At 40.9% G+C, this 24889-nt stretch overlaps 1 protein-coding gene across 8 annotated transcripts in view; it reads left to right on the plus strand.

The window, feature by feature from the left end:
* SNRK (SNF related kinase) overlaps window positions 1-24889 on the plus strand; it is a 134910-nt gene that overhangs the window by 94459 nt on the left and 15562 nt on the right. The gene's annotated exons all lie outside the window — the stretch shown is intronic.

Below are 24889 nucleotides of genomic sequence, written 5' to 3' on the forward strand. Positions count from 1 at the left end.
TGCGTGTTTATCTCTTTTTTTGAGATTCCCTAATAGTCTGTCTGTGAATATAATGTCTGGGTAGCCTCCAGTGTATGTGGGAGAGGAGCAGTGTGTGGCCTGGTGTCTGGTCTTACTTTTGACAGACTGTCAGTACACCTCTGCCCCTGGTGCCCACATTCACTCCTCCCACCGAGAACAAATACCTGCTTGTTCATGCTTGGTGAGTCATGGGGTGAGAGAAATCGATTCATCCTTCTGATGGTTGTCTTGGTGCAATTTCTTCCTGTTTCCAGACTGTGTCTTCTAGAAAGGAGCACCACAGACGCTCCTACCAGCTGGTTTCCTCTTTCAGTCTGATCCCATGTGCCATCTACCTTTGCGATCAGATCTAGGGATTTGGGGGGGAGAAGGAGAGCTAGATCTTGCTCAGTGCGCTGTTGATTCCAGTTGCCTCTGTTGGCTTTCAAGAATGTATATTAAGTTGACTTCACCTAGTTAGAAAGGAAAGATAGAAAATGATCTCTGTGAAAAATCCTGGAATCTCATCACAGTCTTTGGAATTCCTGTGGTAGAGATTGCAGTGCAGCAGTGTACAGGGTGGAAAACCCATTGTCACTGCTAATTACATCAGTTTAGATGACGGAAGTTCAGGCAGGGGATGGACCTGTCCCTGCTGGAGTCATGCACACGTCATGATGTTGCTGTGGAGCTCAGGCTCTGCTGAAACTGTTGGGGACCTTGCTGCTGGCCCTGTAGGGGGCCCTTGTAGTAAGCCTCCAGGTGAATTTCTGGGCAGATGAGGGTTTCTTTTTTTCAAAGAGGTATTGGAAAAGACCTTACTCTGCCTTAAAAAACAAAACTAAAGTATGCTTTAAAGGTTTCTTCATTATAGAAACTCTAAAATGGGAAAACTTTCTTAGATCGTGGACAGAACTTTTCGGTTGTTGTAAAAGCCTGCAATTGTTTCTTTTATGTCTTTCTACTTCACTAAACTTTTAAAGTTTATTTTCAAGTTACAATGAACTAAATTTGGTATTGAAAACTTTGTCATCTCACTTGAGACTCAGAGGCTTCCTGGGATGTTACAGCTCTGGAACTGAAAACCCCTGTATTAGATGCTTCCTAGTTTATAGACAAACTGTTTCAAAGATGAAATATTCAGTCTCTTCATTAGTTTATTATTTGCTAATTAATATGCAGGAGATATCATTGAAAGCTAAATTATATAAAACATGGCTCTATATTAATACAGTGCAAAGATCTGGATTTAGACTCAGTGTGTATAAGCTTTATGGGATGTAAACGGAAAATCTGTATACACACTCTACAATTTGCAGTTCAGCATTTAATGGATATTATTCATTTATGGAGTTACGAGAAGTGTCCTCATGCATATGAGTACACAGCAAGCTAGAGTTCTTTTTATAAATCCGTTACTTTTCCTACGTTAAAATATTACTCTTTGCCGGCTCTCAGTAAACTAGGAATAGAGGGGAACATTCTCAACTTCATAAAGAGCATCTACAAAAACCTACGGCTAACATCATACTTAATGGTGAAAGACTGAATGCTTTCATCCTAAGTTTGGAAACAAGGCAAGGATGTACACTCACCACTCTTATTTGGCATAGTACTGAAAGGCATACAGATTGTAAAGGAGGAAATAAAACTATCTCAGTCTGCAGATGACATGATTGCCTACGTTGAAAATCTCAAGGTATCTATCTACAGAAAAATTCCTAGAAACAGTAAGTGAATTCAGCAGGATCATAGGATATAAGATCAACACATAAAAATCAATTGCATCTGTATATATTAACAGACATCTGGAGACTGAAATTAAAAACACAATAATATTTACAATCATGCGAAAGAAAATGTATACATCTAACAAAACAACAAAATAATTTATGCTGAAAGATGCAAAATGCTAATGAAGGAAATTAGAGGAGACTTAAATGAATGGAGAGACAAATCATATCCATGAATTGGAACATAGTACACATGTCACTTCTCCTCAAGTTGATCCGTAGATTTAATGCAGTTCCTGTCAAAAGCCCTGCAAAGTTTTTGAAGACATAGACAACATTATTTTAAAATTTGCATGGAAAGGCCAAGGACCTAGAAGAGCTAAAACAATTATGAGAAAGAATAACAAGAGAGGAGTCACTACTGTACTACCCTGGAAAATAGTTTCGCAGTTTCTTATAAAACTAAATACGTACTTCCCATACGACCCTGCAGTTGCACTCCTGGGTGTTTATTTTCACATGAAAACCTGTATGTGGATGTTCATAGCAGCTTTATTTGTAATAGCCCCAAACTGGAAACAAGCCAGATTGCCCTGGAATACTATGCAGCAATAAGAAGGAACAAACTATTGATACAACAGCTTGGGTGGATCTTAATTATGCCGAGTGAAAAAAGCCCATCTCAAAAGCTCATGTACTGCATAATTCCATTTATAACTCTCTTGAAATAACAAACTTGTAAAGGTGGAGAACAGATGGGTGGTTGCCACGGGCTAGAGATGGTAGTGAGTGGTGTAGTTATAAAGGGATAGCATGAAGGAACCTTGTTGTGATGGAGCACTTCTGTATCTGTTGTCGTTACATGAATCTACACACGTAATAAAATTGCACGGAAGCTACACACAGATGAGTTCATGTAAAACAATGAAATCCAAATAAGCTCTGTGGACTGAACCAACGTCAGTTTCCTATATGACACTGTGCTATAGTTAAGTAAGGTGTTGCCGTCAGGGAAACTGGGTGAAGAGTACATGGGACTTCCCTGTACTTTTTTTTTTTTGACGACTCTTGTGAATCTATAATTATTTCAAGATAAAAAGTTAAAAAATACATATTATTCATTGCCTGGAAGACAAGTATTCCAATGTAGGGCTTCCCTGGTGGCACAGTGGTTAAGAATCCGCCTGCCAATGCAGGGAACACAGGTTCGATCCCTGGTCCGGGAAGATCCCGCATGCTGTGGAGCAGCTAAGCCCGTGCACTACAACTACTGAACCTGGGCTCTAGAGCCTGTGAGCCACAGCTCCTGAGCCTGCATGCCACAACCACTGAAGCCTGTGCGCCTAGAGCCCGTGCTCCACAACAAGAGAAGCCACCACAATGAGAAGCCCGCGCACTGCAACGAAGAGTAGCCCCCGCTTGCCGCAACTAGAGAAAGCCCGTGGGCAGCAATGATGACCCAACACAGCCAAAAATTAAATAAATTAAAAAAACAAAAAAGTATTCCAATGTACATGTTCCTGAGATGTTGTGTAGGGGTTGTTTTTACTTTATTTTTAACGGTAATGCCTGATTATGGTCTGGGAATGAAGGTCGCCATGATAGAAACACACTGCATTTTTTCAGTGTTCAGGTGCATGCTAACAAGTGTATTTTTAAAATAAAAACAATTGTAAAACTAGATAATCAGCCAGAAATTATCCTGTGTCCACTGAGGTGAGAACATTTAACCTTCACCATGTTAAAAATATGTACTTGCATTTATTTTAGAGCAGTGATTCTTAGCTTTTTCTGGTTCAGTAATGCCTTAAGATCTGATGAAGTGTATAGACACATCTTAGAATTGTGTTCATTTTTTTAAAAAAATAAATTTATTTATTTTTGGCTGCGTTGGGTCTTTGTTGCTGCCCACGGGCTTTCTCTAGTTGCGGTGAGCGGGGGCTGCTCTTCATTGTGGTGCGCGGGCTTCTTATTGCGGTGGCTTTTCTTGTGGAGCACAGGCTCTAGGCGCGTGGGCTTCAGTAGTTGTGGCATGTGGGCTCAGTAGTTGTGGCTCACGGGCTCTAGAGCGCAGGCTCAGTAGTTGTGGCGCATGGGCTTAATTGCTCCGCGGCATGTGGGATCTTCCCAGACCCGGGCTTGAACCTGTGTCCCTGCATTGGCAGGCAGATTCCTAACCAATGATAAAGAAGATGTGGCACATATATACAATGGAATATTGCTCAGCCATAAAAAGAAACAAAATTGAGTTATTTGTAGTGAGGTGGATGGACCTAGAGTCTTGTCATACAGAGTGAAGTAGGTCAGGAGAAAAAAACAAATACCATATGCTAACACATATATATGGAATCTTAAAAAAAAAATGGTTCTGATGAACCTAGGGGCAGGACAGGAATAAAGACGCAGATGTAGAGAATGGACTTGAGGACACGGGCCAGGGGAAGGGGAAGCTGGGATGAAGTGAGAGAGTGGCATGGACATATATACACTATCAAATGTAAAATAGATAGCTAGTGGGGAACAGCTGCATAGCACAGGGAGATCAGCTCGGTGCTTTGTGACCACCTAGAGGGGTGAGATAGGGAGGGTGGGAGGGAAACGCAAGAGGGAGGAGATACGGGGATATATGTATATGCATAGCTGATTCACTTTGTTATACAGCAGAAACTAGCACACCATTGTAAAGCAGTTATACTCCAATAAAGATGTTAAAAAATATATATGCTAATTATATTTTGTATAATATTTGGGAAACCTTGGTGTATTTAAGCCAAGAGCTGGAGGCCACATTTAATGCGCTTATGGCAGCCATTCATCGCTCTGCTCTCGTCCTGTGATTTAAAAGGGTTCCTCCTTCCCATACAGATAGTGCAGCCTAACCTAAACTTTGTGATAGAGCTTTGAGATAATCCAAGAAGATGTAAGCAAATCGGAAATTTTCTCTTTGATTAACGTAGATCTGCCATCATAGCTCAGACTATGAATTGTAATTCCTTGCTTTTATTTCAGATAAGCTGCTTGTGTACTTGCTTTTACAGTCCTTCCCAAGCTACACCAACTCTCAGTGTGTACAGTTTCATTTTTCTCAGTTGTTTATTAGAGCCAGATGTCTTTGTAATGTTTCAGTATTTTCTGACTTGGACCTTTTCTTCCCAGAGTCAGAATCTGGCTAAATTTTATATTACTTACTCTTCTACTATTTGTCATTTAGACATATGGTCCTGATGAGTCCTAGATTAGAAGACCTTAGGCTTGTGTCAAAGTATTAGGCCCAAGTGTGGAGTTTGGGATTATATATTTTTAAGGGATGATCTGAGCCTCTTCTATGCATAGGTAAGGAAGTTTGGTCTGCTTTAAAGTAGCACCTTGTTTTATTTGCATATGGGAGTGGGCGTGGCCTTGGAACACTTCTCAGGCCTGAGCACATCCTGCTGTAGGTGACGCTGCATGTGAGTAACAGACCGAGTGCTGTTCGTCGAGGTTTTCTCTGTCCTTCTCAGCTTTGCAATCATCAGCTGTTTGCTGTTCTGACCAAGGTGAAAACCAGGCTTGCTTCCATCCAGTCCCTCCTCTGCCTTCCCTCCCTCTCCTGAGCACGTGTTTGTGGCATGCTTAGTCCATGCCAGGGGCCCAGGATACAGCACTGAGCAAGGCGGATCTGGTCTCTACACTTCAGCGGAGGGATGATGTTACCTGTTATCTCCTAATGAATTGATCACTATCGTGCCAAGGGCTAAAGAGGAACTTTAGGCTTTATGCACTCATGCTTGTTAAACCAGGCCCATACCCAGGCCCAGGGCAGAAACCTTGGAAAACTATAAAAGGAAACACAGAACCTGCTTGTGTAAGTGTGCCCAGTATGAGCTGCATTGCAGCCTGGGGCTTAGGCCTAGTCACACGGGTAGCATTTGGTTGCCGAGAACTGAGAAACATATCCATAGAAGTGTGGCACACACCCTCCACAACCCAGCTGCCAAATGCAGGGTCGTATGCTCTGACAGGTACCTTTTACAAAGTATAGTGCCATCACTTGTTGTAAAACCAAAAGAAGAAATGAAAATCCTTCCTTAAACTCCCTGAAGATTCACATGCCTATGAGAAATGAAAATTATTTCAGAAATCACAATTAAAAATTGATCTGGCGTGGACACTGAATAAAAGCACTTGACTTGGTATTAGTTCTGTCTTCACCATGTCCTGGCTTTACAGTGTGAACGTTTCATCATCAAGTATTTGAGAAGCAGGTAGCAGTGCCTTGAGTAAAATCTTTTGGGTTTTATAAATAAGCTGTTATTGAATTTAATATTTGAGCATGAAGTGTTAGAGGTAGTATAATCTATAGGTACCCTATAGGTGGGTTTTTCAGGCTGACACAACCATTGATTTCTCAGTGAGACATCTGAAAAATACGATAGAAACGATTGGCGTGTTTTTGATGGTTTCCCTGTTGCATTTTTAGCCACGGTACTTACTGTTCTCACTGTGTGTTAAGGCTGAGATCAAATGAAATACGTGGTGACTCTGTTTTGAAAAGTATAACTTACTGTACTAGTGGTATGGTAAGATTTAAATTGGTGGTTATCAATCGATCGCCCATCAGTTTCACCTAGGGGGAGATTTAAAAAGAAAAAAAAAAAAAAAACCTTGCCTGGGCAACCCTGCTAGAGATTGATTCTGATAGTCCCACAACCAGAAGCTTTCATGAGATTCTGATATGCATCTAGCCTTCCCTACCGCTGATTCAGACGCATAGAATCAGATGTTTTTAGCCGTTAGTGGAAAAAAGATTCCCAGTATTTTAATTCTAATATTCTTTAGATAATAAGCGTTAGGGGAAAAAAAATTTTTTTAACCTTCAGGTTCAAAAGAGTGAGCGAGAATGTATATTCTTTTTGATGTTGAGAATTGAGTTTAAATTTCTCCCCTCCACCTCTCTCCACCTCCCGCCCCCCCCATTTTTAGTCACATTCTGTGTTCATTTAGGGATAAGTAAGTGAAAACCAAATTTCAGGTCCCTTGGAAATGTTTTCTAATGCCTCTCCAGTGCCTGGAACTTGAAGCTAAACAGCCGTCAGGGTCCCTTGTCCTGAGGAGCCCAGAGACTGTCCTGCCTGCTTCCCTTCCACTGTGGTCAGAAGGTTGCCTCATTTAAAGTCGTTTTCTTCGTCCAGAAGATTTACAGCACCTTTGCAGTTTTCTAAGGGCTCTGACTACTATTAACTAGACAGGGGTTTGGTTTTGTTTTAGGTAGACCTTAGTGCACCACTTACTCCCCCTAAAATCCTGTGGAAAGACACAGGTGTGCAGGGCTGGTAACTGCAGGTCCTGTTAGAATAAAAACCGGAAGTTACTATTCACCTACTTTTCAGACTAGAGCCCAGCTCTGACCTGAGTCTTCGGGTATTCTGACTGAGGAGGTAAGAGTTGGGCTGATACGCATGAGTGCGTGTATCTTAGGAAGAAGGTAAGAGAAGGGATTTTGCAAGCAGCTTTCCTTTTCTCTGTTCCGTGCTGTTGCCCTTCTCAGATACTGACAGTTCCGGGGAGAGGTGGCTTCTGGGGCTTGGGGCGAGGGCGAGTCGGAGTTGCCCTGGGGAGCAGCTTTAAGGAGGGCTGTAAGCAGGGGCTTTCTCGGGTCTGCAGCCCGAGGCGGCAGCCTCAGGTAACCCCCACCGAGGAGGAAAACAGTGCTTCTCAGTTCCTTTGAAAACTGGAGTCTGTTATGTCACTCCTCTGCTCACAACACCTTAAAGACTTTCCATTTCACACAGAGTCAAAACTGGAGTCCTCCCTGTGGCCGCATGACCCTCAAGGTCGGCTCCCCCCCCCCCCCCCCCCCCCCCCGTTTCTTCCCTGACTTTCCCTCCCACTTTTCCCTGTCGCTGCCCAGCTCCAGCCACACGGCCCGTCAGTCACCTTCCTCCCACCCCAGCCCAGCCTCAGGGTCCTCCTGTCTCCCAGCCCCCTGCCCTCAGGCCTCACCTTCTCCCCACCCAGCCGATGTCCTTCCCCACTTGACTCATCTCTCTGCGCAGGGGGGGTAGGAACCGTTCCCGCCTTAGGACTGTTGTAGGGTTTAGGTGAATGAAGACCCCCTGCAGCCAGCAGCTCGAACTGTCTCAGCATGTGCTCCTTTGGAGGAGAAACACGACGCCTTCATGTTTCTGTGGGGCTGCATTGGCCTCATTTTCCTTCCTGAGGTGCTCGCTCCTCTGGAAATTTGTCCTGGGGGAACTTCTGAAATGCTGGATGCATGGGAAAACTGGGGGAAGGGCAGGCCTGTGCACGTGTGCTTTCCCGCTTGTGTTTTTAGTTGTGTTTAACTTTTAGAATGTTAGGTTTTTTGTGTTCAGGGAGTAGGTTGACTTCTAAAGAAGATGTGTGTGTGTGTGTGTGTGTGTGTGTGTGTGTGTGTGTGTGTGTGTGTGTTCTGGTTAGATTTTTAAAAAACAAATGAAAGTCCTGATGTTTATTTGATAACTGGTTCGTTTCTTGGAACTTCAGAAGAGTTGTTCAAAACATCCAAAACAGTAACTATTTTAATACAGAAATACATATGGAAACCAAAACCACTTATCTGCACTTCAGGTTGTAGCCTAGGAAACCTTTGGGGAGTTGAAAACATCATAATCTGCTTGGGTGTCTTTTAAGCGTTTTTTTTGTGGGGAGAAGCATAAACCTGTTAAAGAAAAGGCTAGTTCACAAAACAAAATATAGTAGAACAAACTCAGTGACACAGGAAATTTGGAATCCTTTCAGTCAGAGTGCACATTGCTGAAGAGACTCAGAGCTCTGAATGGCCTGTGGAGTGACCGTTGTGTGTTTGAGAACTGCTGAAGGATGTGTGTCTGCTTACGTCAGGGTGCCGGCTTCCTCTCTCTCCCGTGCGCTCCCTGAGGTGGGCCTGGCGGGGCTAGTCAACCACAGGTCCCGCTTTCTGGGGAAACCCTGCCCAGCAGGTCCTGTCATGACTCCCAGGGTGGCTGCTTGGGCAGCGCTTTCACAATCACCTTAACACACAGAGTGTGGTTTACTTCTTTCAAGGACTATGGCTTCTGTCAGTCAGATCCTCACATGTTAATGTGGACTTCAGTAGACAAAGGTGGAGAGCAGACATGGCACAGGACACCCGGAGCTAGGCCAAGTTCACCAGCAGAGACTCCTGTGTGGAGCTGATGCTTCCTTACAGCTATGATGCCAATTCGTGCCCTTCACCATTTTTCATGTCTTGGTCCCATCATTCTGTATAGCACATTTTCTATATAATCTACACTGTCTTTGGAAAACATTGGTGTATCTTAGCTAATTTTTATTGATTTGTTAGCCTGATGGTGATGTGTTTAAAGTTACATCCAGTATAGTATAAGACAGTGCCTAATTTAATATTTTAAAACTTTAATTCAGAATTGTTTTAAACCCTGGAACCTAAGGAAAAAATTGTGGGCCCTCAGCATTTGTGGCAATGTCTGGTGAGTAGGAAAATAAGATTGTGAAGTGAGACCCTCTTCATAGATACATCTAAATTCTGGTGCCTGGGATGCAGCCAGGCACAGAGTAGGCACTCTAGTTTGTTGGATAAAAAATAATAGAAGGCTTGTGAATGGCTGAAAAAAGAGAGTGATGAGTTGCAGAGGACATATGCCCTGAGTGCCTTTTCCCTTTGGAATTGGATGGGGTGATGCCAAGCCTAGTCACTCCAGATGGCTCACTTGTCCCCCTTGTTCAGTAGTAAGATCCTGGAGAGAGGGAACTGTGTTTGTATCTGTGTCCCATCCTCATCTCCTGGTAAACACAGCAAGCTCTTAATGTTCAAATGAATAAACATTACAGAGAGTAAGAAATGTACGTTCTTCTGAACTTCTTTGCAAAGGTTAATCGTGGGCCCTCCATGGCCCCTCCTGATGACTTTGGTCACTTCAGTGCTCCTTTTTCTTGCCCTTCTTTTTTTTTTTTTTTTTTTTTTTTTTTGCGGTACGCGGGCCTCTCACTGTTGTGGCCTCTCCCATTGCGGAGCACAGGCTCCGGACGCGCAGGCTCAGCGGCCATGGCTCACGGGCCCAGCCGCTCCGCGGCATGTGGGATCTTCCCGGACCGGGGCACGAACCCGTGTTCCCTGCATCGGCAGGCGGACTCTCAACCACTGCGCCACCAGGGAAGCCCCCTTTCTTGCCCTTCTATATATGTATTTAATGAGTCCTAGACTCACCATGAGTCTGATGAAAGCTGTGGTGCCTCTGTTCGGAGAGATGCAGAGGTGCAGTTTCTGAGGTGTTTTATGGACCACTGTGAAGCCCCTTTTTAGATTTGACCTTGGGGCTGAGTAAAAAGTGGGTCCACAACTTTCTGACAGAAGGAATAAGCTCAAGCACTTTCGAAATAAGCTTTGGGGCATAAAATATAGGTGTGGAATAGTGAGTGTTTTCTGTGCATATCTAATTCGTTTTATTTATTAGAGCTCTCATTTTCCTTGTTGTGTTTTTAGTTTCCTAGCTATGACTTGGGAAGATTGTATTGGAAAATTGGAGGTAAGGTTTTAGATAGGCCTACTTCCAAAAGGAACATCAAGTCATTGCAGGTACAGTGTTCTTTTTATTTTTTAAAACTAAAATAGACTTAATCTGTAGGTACTTGGTGTGTTAGGTAAGATTTCTTTTCTTTTAAACGCATTTTGTGTTAACAGAGTTTGTATGTATTAACTCTTCACTGACCTTTGGAGGTTCTTGTTACAGTTTAAAAGAGACTTAACGTGGATTGGGAGCTCTAATAGATGCAGGGAGGCCCCTCAGATGGTGTGAACCCCATGTTCCAGAGTGTGCTTCCCAGCTTTGTATGCAGTGGTAATTTGTTTCTAGAGGGCTGAAACTGGTTTAACAAATTCTTAAGAGACTAATAGATACAGATAGCAGTTGACTGATACATGAGACGTTAGATACCAGTTCACTGTAAGCTTATATTCTTACATCAGAGTAGCTATATTTTCCTAACCTTACCTGGTTTTCAGGGTTTTAAAAATGATGTTATACCTAAGATACTCTTTTAGTTATAGTGTAATATAAGTTGATTGGGCTTCACCTTTTTCAGGAACATTTGTGATCCATTGAAACTCTGGAGGTCACATGATTCTTGTTTGAATTTCTGCCTTAGCTCTAGAAAGGGCTCTTTCCAATCTGGAATTTTAGTTCATCTATTCCTGTTGCTCCCGAGGCCTTAAAATCATGATCTCTGCAAGTTATCCTTTTGCTTCTAGTTGTTAGAGCAGGACCTTCAGTCTGCTACAACCCATTATATTCTCCCTGGGGGCAGAAGGTTCCTGGCGGCTTTAGGTTAGTCCTGATTCTCTTCCTCAGTCATCAGTTTATGGGTGGTGTACAGTGCTGTCTGTCTCAAGGATAGTTGTGTGACCAAGTTGTCAGTAAACAGCTTGATAAGAATTTCTTGGACTTACCATCTAGCTTCAGTAGTGAAATGAACTCATCAATCAGCGGAGGCAAGAATAGGTAGAGAATTTGTGTTCCCTGACTTGCTAACCTTTGACTCTTGCGGCTGCTATCAAGGGAATGAAGGGAGTAGCTTTTCATATGGTGAGGAAGCTTTCTGAAATTGTTCTTGTGTTACTTTATGTAGGAGAAACGAGCTTCAGCATCCTTAGCTATCAGTGTCTCCTACCAATTAGGGAAAGTACTTATGGAGCCCTTTCTTTAGATGAGTTCCTGAGTCATCCCGAACACAGTAGAGCACCAGAAAGCAAGCAATCAAAGGCTGCTGGCATGCTGAAATGGCCTGCCCTCAGCCCGTGCACAGAGCTCGTGTATTTTGTTTACAGTTGCCATTCAGGGTCTCACTCATATCCTTATTTATTAGTTAATTTTACATAAAATTCTAGCAAGTTGAATAAGTTTATTTTTGTAGCCTTCAGCTGATAGGTAGCAAAGGGACCTCCTAGAGGCCGGCACACTGATAGCAACAAGAGATGAGGAGGAATCAAGAAATCGTAATTGAAAACTCTTAAAAACATGATCTGCCCCTTTGTTACCTGGAGTCCAGGCTTTTATCCGGGCTTCTGGGTACTTTTGGAGGTAGAGGGAGATACATGCTTGCCATGGAAGCAACTCTAAAAGGGGAATCTTAGATGGAAGATAAGGTGGAGCTATCTTTTATAAGCCAGGTGGTTGTAACATTCATTCATCTCTGTAAATGAATGAACAGAAATGAACTGTGGCAGGGCCCAGGACACCAAGGGCAGCAGTGCCCGCTCTCCTGGAAATTCTCCCTTCATTGCCAACCTCTAAGGTCTTATGAGGATTACATTTCAGCACCTAGCACAGTGCCTGGCAAATAGTGGTGCCATATACTTGCTGAACAGACACATCAGTTTCTGCTTTGTGGCCCTTTAGTATAAGGACTGATGCCCAAGGGCACCTCTGTATCTTACCATGATTCTTTAGCTGGTGATTTTAAGTGAGGTAGAAAAAAGAAGAGGCCCTAATAATTTAAAATTCCTCCATTATCAGAAGGCATCAGGGGAAGAATTATTTAATAAGTTATACTGGAATAATTAAATATTTCAAGAAGAAGGGATGATAGATCCCTACCTATGTCATATGTCACAGTAAATTCCAGGTGAATTCAGGATTTGTATATGAAGAATTAAGCCTCCCCACCCCCCCCGGCAAAAAAAAAAGTTGAATACTCATAAGATCTTGGCCTTTCTAAACAGGAATTATAAAGAAATGGTGATCGATTTGATTACAGTTTATGGGTACGGTGCATATATGTTTAAAACAAAATTATGATGGAAACAAACTGGGGATATAATTTGTAATATAGTTGATAACTATTCTTACTGTAGAAAGAGCTCTTACAAATCAATGAGAAAACTCTTCTAAAGACAAGTGAGGAGTCGATTTACAAGTCATATAAATAGCCGATAAAGAAGGAAGAGGTTAACCTTAAGAGTAATTAGAATATTTGGGACTTAGTATAAAGCTACAGTAATCAAGACTGTATGGTATTAGCAAAAGGGTATGATCAGTGGAATAGAATAAAGAATCCATAAATAAACCCACACATATCATGGGGTAGTTTCTAATAAAGCTAACATGTGACCTAGCAAACCCACTCCTAGGTATTTGCCCAAGGCTAATGAAAATTTAAATCTGCATGAGCACCTGTGCACAGATGTTTTTAGTGACTTTATTCACCATGGTCTCAATCTTAAATAAACTGTGGAACACCTGTGTAAAGGGACACCACTCAGCAATAAAAAATGATGAATTATTGGCCCGCGCAGCCACATGGACAGATCTCAGAGGCGTCAGTGAAGAAAGCCAGACTTCAGAGACTACACGCCGTATGAGTCCACTTACAGGCAAGACTTTCGGGACATAAAGCAGACCCGTGGTTGCCAGGGGCTGGGCTGGGAGGAGGAGTTGTTGACTGCAAAGAGGCACAGGGAACTTTCTGGAGTGATGCTCTGTATCTCTGTCTCGGTTGTGATAGTAGTTCCGTGACTACATTTGTTAGAACTGGCAGAGATGCGCACGGACAGTGGTGAATTCTAGTGTATGTAAATTATACCTTGGAGAAATTGGGAGGAGATAATCAGGACAGTGCAAATTAAAACAAATCTGTTAATATCTTTACCTCTCTAATAGGCTAATATGAAAGACTGTGGTGTTGGGAATGGGGGAGCTTCCCCCAGGCTGCTAATAGAAACTAACTGTCATTAAACATGTATTTCATAATCTGAAGAAAGTAAGCGTTAACTTTTAAATACAGGGAATGTGTGGTTATATTTGAGAGAACTCTCTAGCTAAAGTTTTAATATGAAGGAATCTAAAAGTTATAATCCGATGTAGAACCAACCAGGTTGTGTTTATTGTAATCCCTAGAAAGATGTGTTGATTTTTTTAATGTAGGAGAATAGCTTGTATACATTTTTAAACCATATGACTAGGCATTATGCAGGGAGAACTAACCAGAACAAACATTTCAAGAACTAATATTTTGAATTTTGAATCTTTTTATAGCAAATACACAATTTTAAAGTTTATTTCTTTTTATCCTCAAATGATAACGTTAAAGTCTCTTGACAAGTTTAACATTTTAGGAAGTCTAGGGTAATGCTGTGATCGGTTAAAGGACACACCTCATTTGACTTCGTATCTCTGTGCCCAGAAAGCTGTGTTTGTTGCATTTTGAAAGAGAACCCTCAAGAGTCAGTATATGCAGGTGATTTTTATTAACTGATATTGTAATGGCTTGTATATTTGTCTCATGTTAGCACACCTCAATTTTATGCAAAAGGCTCAGTGTTTTTAAAATCAATATAAGAAAACATCAGAACTCTCCACTAGCTATTAAACTAAAGCATCAAGTTCGTGCAGGCTTCAGATTTGTTCTTTAGTCTGCAGAGTTGGTATTGTTTGATTAGACAATTGACTTCGACATTTTTAGGTTTCGTACTGAACCTGAACATTTTTACTTTCTAGATCCGAGCCAGATTGTGAAATCACTTTGCATTTGTCATATTTGTGTCATAATCATGTAAAATCACTTCTTAAAACAAAATCCAAGTCCCTGAGTGTCCACGATGAGGCAGTGCTCCCGTACACCCCGTCTTTGAAAAGTGTCCACGTTGAAATTCGTAGTCGAAGAATGTACTCATGCATGTTGCCATCCTGATGGCACTTGTTTCCACATTTAAAAAAATATTTCTCATATATGAACATTTTAGGCTTTGTGACTAGTATAATAAAATTGGACAAAAGTTAGAGACTTTTCTCATAAGCTTGTAAAAGGAAGTATTTAGGTTTCATAAGGTTTCTTTTTAATAAAAGATCTGATTTTGGAAAGGTGTGAGTTTGTAACTGATTCTTGCTTCACCAGGGTGTGTAGAAATCAGTACTTCGAAGGATTGTTCTGAGGGTGGAAGTTTCTAGGAAGCCAGAGCATCCAGACTGACTTGGGGAATGTGCCCAAGGTGGGTGACTGTGGTGCCTCTGGCGTCAGACTCACCTCCCCTTGAGAACCCTCAGGCTTGTCCTGAAGCAGGGGAGTAGAACTAGAGGGTGACCCAGCCAGCAGCACTACCCTGACCCCTTCCCAGGCTTCATGAGACCCAGATCCTCTCCCTAGACACTGTGGTACCGAGATACCACCAGGAAAACAGGTCATCCAGAGAGTCTGGACCCATATAACTCTGCCCTTTTTTCTTTCATCACATTCTGTAAGACTCTCAGGGGTACTTATGAAACATCAGTGGGTTCGTATTTGAGTTTTCTTAATCCTTGAAGGAAATTATTTGTGCTAAAAATGAAAAGTAATTTATTTCCTACTGTAGGTATTCATGCTACGGGCAGATTGGTCTACGAAGCCATTAAGGGAACCCTGCAGAACCGAATGTCCCCAGACCATAGGCTAAGAGTCACAGGCTCAGTGACTAGAGAACGTTTCTAGACTTTTTTAAAAATATCTTTGACATTCCTATAAAGAGGTTTCTGCTTATTCAGTTAAAGTATGTGCACATCAGAATATTAAGCACAGCTAATTTCTAATTACTTCTTTTTTACAAGTAATAAATGAATGTTCTTGTAAGATAATTCAAATAATACAGAAATATATTTAATAAAAAGTATAAAATCCCTTTTGCTTTCTCTCGCCAGTCCCACTCCTATATCTAAAGGTGTGACCGTTTATGATTCTTGCAGGCTCTGCAGTGATACATGTAGCACTGTTTGCCCAGACACCCTGTGAGCCTCTCAGAAAGTACCAGATAAGTAGTGGTGTCCACATTTTAAAGAAGAGAAAACTAAGATGTGAAGAAGTCGGGTGACTTGGCCAAGAATACATAGCTAGTTCAATGGCCAAGGTAGGGTTTGAACCTAGGTCTCTGACGCTTTAGCCCAGGCATGCTCTTTTCCTTAGGCTATACTGAAAGAAATCACACAACTATTGTGTTTTAGCTTGTCTTATCTTTCCTTCTTCATCTGTGACGTTCACTTCCTAACTGGTATCAAAATCAGGCTCGTAAAGTGACTTAGGAAAGAATGCCGAGTAGGAAGAGTGTCTGCTGCCTGTCTGGTGTGGATTTGTGCGAATGTGTGTAGTTCCACAGTGTGTGACTGATAACCTTTGACTTCTCGAACTTTTCCCTGTTTTCGTGCGACTTAAAAAAACAAGTTTGCATAAGGCCTTAAACAGCTGACACTGCAGCTTGTCCTCATTGACCTCCACACCCCCGCACTGTACCCCGAGCCCTTCTTAGTCTCCTTTCCCTCTCACTAGCTGCTCACTGCCTCTGTACCTCAAACTTCCGCTTCATCTGCCTCCTGGGGGCTCTACCCACACGGCATTTGCAGAAGTACTACTTTGTTTTATGGTTTCAGGCTCACTCCGTTCAGCAGACCTCTCTTGAGCAGGACTGCCTGGGTGCAGGAGACAGACGCTGCACTCACGGAGCTCTGAGCAGTGGAGGAGGACAGGAGAACATCTGTAGTTACAGCTTGCTGTGGTCAGGCTGAAGTCACCAGCTGGCCCAGCTCCCCAGGTTGGAGGGCAGTGTGGGGAGACCTCAGGGAACGTGAGGGTCAGTGGTGGAAACCGCTGTGTCTAAGCACATACCGGAGTTGGCACGATCTCCCTGACGTGGAAGTCAGAGGACCCACGGAGTGTAGAGTCTGGGAGGTCTCCCGAGCTTTGATTGGGCGGGTGAAGGTGTCATTGACCAAGTTAGAATACAAATGAGGACAAATAGGTTTGGGTAAAAGATGATAAGCTTTGTTTGGGCAGCACTGATTTTTGAAGTCCCCAAGGCACATTTAGGTGGATTCAGGTCTGGGAAAGAAGTTTTTTCAAGTAGGTATGAGATGTCGACATTCATTCTCACTCTTTTCTTTAAAGAGAAGAAGTGATTCCTTGTTAAATAATACAACTTTGCTTCCAACTAGAGTGTTGATAAAACCAGAAATAATAGAGCCATCCTAAGACATGTTCACATTCTTCATTCCTCTTCTGCCTCAGTCTTACACTGTTAGTTCAAATGACCTGACAGTTTTCTACTTTCAGAACGGTCTCTAGTTATGTCCCGTAGAAGCAGCCACCGATCTTGTTCAGAGCAAGAAAGAATCCATGAAAACCAGAGCTCTAGGTGATTTTGAATGCAGATGAGCAGTTCTTACTATGTAGATAGGAATTCACATCAGTGGACCATAGAGATTAGGTTTCTGAATATCATACAAGAAACAAAGGCTCTAGGTTTTGTTATAGAACTCCTGGGACCTACACACTTCTGCAACAGTACTTGCTATTCTAAGAAAACATTCCCTTTAACATTAGTATTGGGTCATATGTCAGTTGCTAGTGACCGTAGTTGGAACTGCAAAGTGATTGCATAAATCCTGCCAGTTGTGAGTGGTGTTATAAAAGGTGCTGGTCCCTAGCTCATCTGTAGTGGTTTTAGAACATTCTATTCCTGTTGCTTGTTTCATGACTCTTGGCTACACTGATAAAAGAAAGCCGGAGGGAAAAAATAGAGGGTTCTACTTAAAATCTTTCTTCTGGTCTTCCCATTTTTATTACTTTCTAATCCCTGTTTGTTCTTTTGCTGTCTAGATAATTCACTTCAGAAATTATTTTTCAGAAAACCTTTCAGTAGTTGTGACATTTTCCCTTCCACGCCCTTTGGCAATTACTCTTCCTCAAAGTAATCACTCTTACTCTGTTTTGTTTTCGTTTTGATCTTTTGTTAGCCTGCCTAAATGAACTTAGTAACATAAACTCCACCTCCAACCCTAGAGATAGCATAATTCAATTGTATTATGATGAATTGACCTACTGAATGTTAGCAGATGAGACTTCAGTGCTCATTCTTGTGATCTTACTTCTGGCTACCTTGAGAGCCAGTAAGGGGACCGGTAATTCCCACCCTTTATACTAACGAAGACTTCATTATCTTTCTACTCCTTCCCCTTCCATGAGTTGGAAGATTTTTTTTTTTTAACCAAAGGAACTGTATTTATGAAGTGATGTTTTCTTTTTCTATTATTAACCAAGGGTCTATAGCTGGGTCTGAAATAAAAACATATGCTTCAGGTAGTAGTATCAACATTAAATTTGATTTTTCAGGTGGTTGATGTTTGTTAACCTGTGGACCTTTAGTATGAATAGACAATTCCACTGACATTTTTTTTAATGAAAATAATGTAAAGTCCCCGTTCCATGCTCTTTATCTAACTTTCCCTACTCATCCCTCCCCCCCCCCCCCCGCCCCCAATTACAGACTTGGTGGGTCCCTTGTGGTCCTAGGATCTCAAGCTTAGGCTATGATCTACGCCTTGGGAGTTTGTAGTTTTATTAGCAAGTTATTTTTTTTATGGAAAAGGTAATTTAAAATATCCACTAAAATGAATTTTTATTAAGACAAGTACCCCCTCCCTCCCCTATTTTGAGTGAAATATCATAGATAATCTTTCTTGATTCCATTCTTAGTCCTGTAACACCAGATGTGTGGTCCTGGGGACCAAACTCCTGAGTTATCACCTTTTTTTTTTTAATAACCTGAATTACTAAAAGGCCTTCCTTGTTCCTCCTGCCTCCCCTCAGTCTCTTAGTTTTTCCTCGCTGTGTTGGCTTTGTGCCTTCTTGAGCTTACCTGCTTTCTGTTTCTGTTACCTGCTGTCTGTTTCTCACAGTGAATTAGGAGCCCCAAAAGGGCAAGGGTGTCTCGTTTATTTTTGTGTTCACTGTGCCTAGACAGAACCTGGCACAGGTGAATGAGAGCGGGGCGGCAGCAGCTTCCTTGGGAATGCTTTCTGTGTGCCGGTCTCTGTCCTGAATACTTAACCATGGATTCGATTCTTATCCGTTTAATGCCTACAGCAGCTTTAAGAGGAAGTAACTATTCTCATTTTCAAGATGGGAAACATATTTTTCGATAACTTGGTTAAAGCCATACTTCGTGTTTGTTTAGTGACTGTTTTTATCTCTTTCCTTTGGCCCCTAGGATGGAAAAGTTAATGATTCAAAGACAAAAAGTAGAGTAAGAAGAGAAAAAGTCTGGAAAATAAGTAAATGGACTAAATGGTCCCTTGAATAATGTCGTGTCCGTGAGAGGGTTATTTGCCCTTTCCAGAACTTTACCCCCTCAGTTACACTGCCGTTCTTCAACAGTTTACATGCTTCAAATCATGTCGTTTAGCTTTGGAAACTACTTGCCATAGAATTGTATTTCTGAGTTTCTCAAACTGTAAGCATTTCCATGTTCAGAAATTATTTGAACCCTAACTGAAAACAGTGGAAACAGTGTATATATTTATGTTGTTTTTCTTTTCTAGTCTTCTAACCATGCATCAGTTCCTAACAGAGTGTGTTAGCTTGCTTGGGCAAATGATCCAGAAGAGAACATTTCCAAATAATTGGACTTCCTTGTTGCCGTTGAGGTTAATATTTAACAGGAAAAGAAAGTTTCTTGAACCAAATTAGAATTTGGGGTAATTATTAGTTGATATTTATATTATTTGTTGTATTTTTAAATCATCGGTTTTGTATAATTGTACTGTCAGGTATCATCGCCAGTTTAGCATAGAGAAAATTAAAAAACCAAACTAGTTTATCCGCAGAGTATGAGATGGTAGAAGAAATAATGTAGCCAAACTCATAAAAATTATTGTGTTTTTAGGATTTATATGGAAATATATGAATTTATTATATCTCAAGTGTATATGTATTAATGGTTAGGTTTGGTTACAGTAGTAGCAGTAGGCATTGTCAATATTGTAACAACAGAAGAAAGTTTTTATTTTAACTATCCTGATTTTTATGATTATGCATTTGTATTGTAAGCCAGTTAAAATCCCCTCTTTCTTTGGGACTATTATATATATGTATATAATTATATGTTATATACATATATATATATTTAAATGTTTATATTATAAACAGAAGCGTCCCTCCTTGTGTAATGAACATCAGTGAAAAGGTGGGTTTACTTTACAGTTAATTTCTAGATTATGACTGTTTTGTAAAATGAAGGACACACGCATTAAAGGGAGAATAATTGTAATTGCCAGTTGTTCACAGTGGTGGCTTGGGAGTTGGAGCAGGTGACCAGACATAGCAGGTTCGCGTTGTACAAAGAGAGTTTAAGTTAAACGTCAACTCTATAAGTTTCCTTTTAAAAATCTTAATAAGGTATTCCTAGAATTGGGGTTATAAATTCTTCTCACTGAATATTTAAAAAAACAGGTGCAGCTAACCACCATTACTGAGATTGTTCGACTTTGAATGGGGATGGCCCTCTGGATTCCAAAATGAAGATGAAGAAATGTGGGTCAATGAGTGGAGTGGAGCCCTGAGACACCTTGCTGTCCTGGGGCAGTAAGATAATTCATGCATCCAACAAAGTAATGCCAGGCAGCCTCTTGGGAACACTGCAGAGCCAAGGGTTTGAACTGAGTGATCCTCAGGTCCCTTTCGTTCTCATTTATATAAATGTTTTAATTTTAGTAGATTTCCCCATCTCCTTCACTAATTTCTATTGGAGCATCCTTAGTAAAATTTATTGTATATATAAAAAAATCACAGTGTGTGTAACTTTTGGGTTTCTGCCTTTATTGCCCTCTGTTTAATCTGGACCAAGGAAAAGGTACTTTATTAACAAGTTTTAATTCTCATGGAACCTACATAATTTTGGGTGTTTAAGCTTAAAAGAAAAGAGAGGTTGAGTGTTAACAGATGTGGTGACAAGGGCCTTGTGGCCTGCCCCTTACTCTCTTCTAAGCCTTTCATGGTCTAGAAAGCTTCTTGAATTGATGTCGTGTTACGTGCATGTTCATATAATCACGTCTATACTTTAGTTTCTGGAACGAATGAATGAATGACTTGTGATGGCCTTCCTAAATTGAGCCATTATTTTTCCATCTGAGTGATGGCTTTGTTTTTTATTTAGTGGCAAGAAGTAGGGGGTTATTTGTTACCATAGGGGTTAGTGTTGAGAGGGTCCTCAGATGTCAGCTAGTCCAGCTTTCCAGCCAGTACAGGAGTGCCTTATTGCAGGAGGTTAAACTGATGGTTACCCCAGCCTTTGCTGGAATACTTAAAGTGATGGGAAACTTACTACCTTTTCCAGTGTTATCATGGTTTTATTAAGTAGCATCTGCTGTTTAAGTCAAAGTGTGCCTTCTGGTTACTATACCTTCAGTCCTAGTTCTTTCCTCTGAAGTAATACATAATCAGTCTTTTTCCTCATTGATATCCCAGCCCAGGAATATTTTTCTCCTCTCTGAGCTTTAATTTTCTTGTCTGTAACATGATTTGGTTACCTGACCAGGATTGAGGTTTAAGAACAACCTGGACAATCGTGACCTTAGGGAAAACCCTTTTCATGTTTCAGAGTATTAGTATCTTAGTTTTATCTCTGGTGTATAATATAATGGGAAAAATGGCAGTGTGTGTCCATTGGTTTGGGAACCTTGATAGGTACTTTCCAGTTGATGTTCTTGCCATTAATAAATGAATTAATTCATTTCTTCATTGAACATTTATTGACCATTCCCTATGTGCCTGGCACTTGCTTGGGTCTTAAGTGAATATGAAAACAGGGAATACGACAGATACCTACCTTCCCTGCCTGACGGAGGCTTAAGTTCTCTCCCCTAGATCTGTTTACTTTGAGGTATAAATGCTTTTCTAAAATTTTGTTTTATGTTTTTAAAAAATTTTTATTTTATGTTGGAGTAAAGTTGATTTACAATGTGTTAGTTTGAGGTGTGCAGCAAAGTGATTTAGTTATACATATACCTATATCAGTTCTTTTTTCAGATTCTTTTCCCACATAGGTTATTACAGAGTATTGAGTAGAGTTCCCTGTGCTATACAGTAGGTCTTTGTAATTATCTCTTTTATATATAGTAGTGTGTATATGTTAATCCTAACTTCCTAATTTATCCCTTCCCCGCCCTTTCCCCTTTGGTAACCATAGGTTTGTTTGCTAAGTCTGTGAGTCTGTTTCTGTTTTGTAAATAAGTTCATTTGTATCATTTTTTAGATTCCACATAAAAGTGATATCATATATTTGTCTTTGTCTGACTTCACTTAGTATGATCATCTCTAGGTCCATCTGTGTTGCAAATGGCATTATTTCATTCTTTTTTTATGGCTGAGTAATTTTCCATTGTATATATGTACCACATCTTCTTCATTCATCTGTTGATGGCCATTTAGGCTGCTTCCATGTCTTGGCTATTGTATATGGTGCTGCAAAGAACATGGGGTTGCATGTATCTTTTCAAAGTATGGTTTTCTCCAGGTAATATGCCCAGGAGTAGGGTTGCTGGATCATATGGTATCTCTATTTTCAGTTTTTTAAAGAACCTCCATACTGTTCTCCATAGTGGCTGTACCAATTTACATTCCCACCAACAGGGTAGGAGGGTTCTAGGAGGGTTCCCCTCTTTCCACACCCTCTCCAGCATTTATTGTTTGTAGACTTTAAAAAAATTATTTATTTATTTATTTGGCTGCACCGGGTGTTAGTTGTGGCACACGGGATCTTCATTGCCACACACAGGATCTTCGTTTCAGCATGAGGGATCTTTTAGTTGTGGCACGTGGGATCTTTAGTTGTGGCATGCGGGATCTTTAGTTGTGGCATGTGGGATCTAGTTCCCTGAGCAGGGATTGAACCCAGGCTCCCTATGTTGGGAGAACAGAGTCTAAGCCACTGGACCACCAGGGAAGTCCCCTATCGTTTGTGGACTTTTTGATGATGGCCATTCTGACCCGTGTGAAGTGATACCTCATTGTGGTTTTGATTTGCATTTCTCTAATAATTAGTGATGTTGAGCATCTTTTCATGTGTCTCTTGGCCATCTGTATGTCTTCTTTGGAGAAATGTCTCTTTAGATCTTCTGTGCATATTTTGATTGGGTTGTTTGTTTTTTTGATACTGAGCTGCATGAGCTGATTGTATATTTTGGAGATTAATCCCTTGTTGGTCACATTGTTTGCAAATATTTTCTCCCACTCTGTGGGTTGCGTTGCGTTTCGTTTCGTTTATGGTTTCCTTTGCTGTGCAAAAGCTTTGGAGTTCAGTTAGGTCCCATTTGTTTATTTTTATTTTCATTACTCTAGGAAGTTGATCCAAAAAGATATTCCTGAAATTTATGTCAAAGAGTGTTCTGCCTGTGTTTTCTTCTAAGAGTTGGATAGTATCTGGCCTTACATTTGGGTCTTTAATCCATTTTGAGTTTATTTTTGTGTATCGTGTTAGAGAATCTTCTAATTTCGTTCTTTTACATGTAGCTGTCCAGTTTTCCCAGCACCACTTATTGAAGAGGCTGTCTTTTCTCCATTGTATATTCTTGCCTCCTTCATCATAGAGTAATTGACCATAGGTACATGCGTTTATTTCTGGGCTTTCTATATCTTGTTCCACTGATCTGTAAGTCTGTCTCTGTGCCAGTGCCATACTGTTTTGATTATTGTAACTTTATAGTATAGTCTGAAGTCGGGGAGCCTGATTCCTCCAGCTCTGTTTTTCTTTCTCAAGATTGCTTTGGCTATTCGGGATCTTGTGTATTTCCGTATAAATTTTAAGATTTTTTGTTCTAGATCTGAAAAAATGCCACTGGTAATTTATTTCATAGGGATTGCATTGAATCTGTAGATTACCTTGGATCGTATAGTCATTTTTTTTTTTTTTTTTTTTTTTTTTTGCGGTACGTGGGTCTCTCACTGTTGTGGCCTCTCCCGTTGTGGAGCACAGGCTCCAGATGCGCAGGCTCAGCGGCCATGGCTCACGGGCCTAGCCGCTCTGCAGCATGTAGGATATTCCTGGACCGGGGAACGAACCCGTGTCCCTTGCATCGGCAGGCGGACTGTCAATCACTGCGCCACCAGGGAAGCCCCGTATAGTCATTTTGACAATATTGTTCTTCCAGTCCAAGAACATGGTGTATCTTTCCATCTGTTTGTATCACCTTTGATCTCTTTCATCAGTGTCTTACTGTTTTTGGAGTACAGGTCTTTTGCCTCCTTAGGTAGGTTTATTCCTAGGTATTTTATTCTTTTTGATGTGATGGTACATGGGATTGTTTCCTTAATTTCTCTTTCTGCTCTTTTGTTGTTAGTGTATAGAAATGCAGCAGATTTCTGTGTTAATTTAGTATTTTGCAACTTTACCAGATTCATTGATTAGCTCTAGTAGTTTTCTGGTAGCATCTTTAGGATTTTCTATGTATAGTATCATGTCATCTGCAAACAGTGACAGTTTTACTTCTTCTTTTCCAAATTGTATTCCCTTTATTTCTTTTTCTTCTCTGATTGCTGTGGCTAGGACTTCCAAAACTATGTTGAATAAAAGTGGTGAGAGTGGACATCCTTGTCTTGTTGCTGATCTTAGAGGAAATGCTTTCAGCTTTTTACTGTTGAGACTGATGTTTGCTGTGGGTTTGTCATATATAGCCTTTATTATGTTGAGGTAGGTTCCCTCTATGCCCACTTTCTGGAGAGTTTTTATGATAAATGGGTGTTGAATTTTGTGAAAAGCTTCTTCTGCAGCTATTGAGATGATCATCTAGTTTTTATTCTTCAGTTTGTTAATGTGGTGTATCACACTGACTTGTGGATATTGAAAAATCCTTGCACCTCTGGGATAAGTCCCACTTGATCATGGTGTGGGTATCCTTTTAATGTATTGTTGGATTCAGTTTACTAGTATTTTGTTGAGGATTTTTTGTGTCTGCTCATCAGTGATATTGGCCTGTAATTTTCTTTTTTTGTTGTATCTTTTTCTGGTTTTGGTATCAGGGTGATGGTGGTTGCTTCGAATGAGTTTGGGACTGTTCCTTCCTCTGCAATATTTTGAAATAGTTTCTGAAGGATAGGTGTTAACACTTCTCTAAATGCCTGATAGGATTCGCCTGTGAAGCCATCTGGTCCTGGACTATTGTTTGTTGGGAGGTTTTAATCACAGTTTCAATTTCAATACTTGTGATTGGTCTATACATATTTTCTGTTTTTTTCCTTGTTCAGTCTTGGAAGATTGTACCTTTCTAAGAATTTGTCCATTTCTTCTAGGTTGTCCATTTTTTCTAGGTTGTCCATTTTATTGGCATACAGTTGATTGTAATAGTTTCTTATGATCCTTTGTGTTTCTG

The sequence above is a fragment of the Phocoena sinus genome, chromosome 11 (genome assembly GCF_008692025.1).
Source record: "Phocoena sinus isolate mPhoSin1 chromosome 11, mPhoSin1.pri, whole genome shotgun sequence".
NCBI classification, from domain to species: domain Eukaryota; kingdom Metazoa; phylum Chordata; class Mammalia; order Artiodactyla; family Phocoenidae; genus Phocoena; species Phocoena sinus.